The sequence below is a fragment of the Morus notabilis genome, unplaced genomic scaffold (assembly GCF_000414095.1).
Source record: "Morus notabilis unplaced genomic scaffold, ASM41409v2 Scaffold322, whole genome shotgun sequence".
Lineage (NCBI taxonomy): Eukaryota > Viridiplantae > Streptophyta > Magnoliopsida > Rosales > Moraceae > Morus > Morus notabilis.
The window spans coordinates 68,086-69,136 of record NW_010359499.1 but is presented as its reverse complement, the minus strand read 5'-3'; the positions used below and the strand labels follow the sequence as shown (position 1 = coordinate 69,136).

At 36.3% G+C, this 1,051-nt stretch overlaps 1 pseudogene; it reads right to left on the bottom strand.

Annotated features, from left to right (window-relative positions):
- The window catches only part of LOC112090926, a 13,946-nt pseudogene that overhangs the window by 2,451 nt on the left and 10,444 nt on the right, over positions 1-1,051 (bottom strand).

Genomic DNA, 1,051 nt, shown 5'->3' with positions numbered 1-1,051 from the left:
TTTTTTTTTTTCGAGGCAAGAGACAACATACATTTGATGAAGCTGATGTAGTAAGGCATTCTTTTGATTGGCTGCTATGCAGCACAATAAGTCAGTGCAACCAAAATATGTAAACATTGATGATAAATGATGCTCTTGCTCTCTCAAATTTTTTTTTTTTTTTGATAAAATGCAAAAGAAAAATGATAACTATCTACAACACATGGCTCAAATTGAAAAAATTATTCCTAACCAGAAAGCATCCCTCAAGCAAATGTCACAAGTCAAGTAAAGGTGCTCCGTCAATGACTCAACCAACTCAAAAGATCAATGAAAGTTCAAAAAGCTATTTTCTCAACTCTCACAACTCACCAAAAAATGAAAAACTTAAACTCGGGAGTTTTTCTCAACTAAATGTTTCAACAGCCATCTTACCACAAGGTCTAGCATGTGCTCAAAAATAACTCTGGAAATCATTTCTTGGTAATTAAGATAGCAAAAACTGACTCAAATCGAACATTTCGAAATCATACTCAGTTAATCTCGCAAAAATTTAGACCCAATAACAACAAGACAAAAATTAATCTCACGCATGAATATGCTCACCACCCCCAACCCAAAATCAGACAATGTCCTTAATGTCTAAAAATATATGCAATATGAAGAAGACAAAGAGAACACCTGGATGATGAATAGTGGAATTAAGTCGAGCCTCCTGAATTGAATCTCAAAAACACAAACAAATATAAAAGCACACAAAATCAAACTAAAAATAAAAGCATACAAAACACACCAAACGACACAAAGAAACAAAAATATGATACAAAAGGGTTAGAAGCAAACTCCTTAAGGTTGGTGAATTGGAGCCTCGAGAATGATCTCTTCAGCTTGGCTCATACACTCAATGTAATGCTTCAGTCTCTGGCCATTAACTCTGAATACTCTTCCATCGCTCGGGTCCTCGACCTCGACAGCACCGTTGGGAAAAACTTGTTTCACCACAAATGGACCAATCCACCGCGACCTTAACTTACCTAGGTGGAGATGCAAACGGGAGTCATAAAGATGCACC